Genomic DNA, 367 nt, shown 5'->3' with positions numbered 1-367 from the left:
GGATATTAAATGTGCTCTGGAGCTGAGTTTTCTAAATAAAGATTAAGAATTAAGATTGAGCAAAACAAAACATCTGTTATATAATTCAGGATTTTGGCCGTAACCCTCTGAAACCTGGATCGACATCAGTTTTCTTGTGCTGCATTCGGACGCCTTTATGAAGTCTTTAATACTTTTAACCCTGAGCAAATCTGTTTGATTTCTTTTTTTAAGAAAAAAAAGAGTAACTTGGTGAGACAGGTCCCACAAAGTGCAATAATTAATTTCTTTTTAAAAAGCTGGAGGGAAATGTACAGAACTACATTTATAATAATTGTAATTATAAATTATTATTTTTTTAATTATTCTATTTTTAAAGATGTGTTTG

This window comes from Plectropomus leopardus, unplaced genomic scaffold, assembly GCF_008729295.1.
Source record: "Plectropomus leopardus isolate mb unplaced genomic scaffold, YSFRI_Pleo_2.0 unplaced_scaffold4036, whole genome shotgun sequence".
Classification (NCBI taxonomy): domain Eukaryota; kingdom Metazoa; phylum Chordata; class Actinopteri; order Perciformes; family Serranidae; genus Plectropomus; species Plectropomus leopardus.
Note: the sequence above shows the minus strand (reverse complement) of the source record.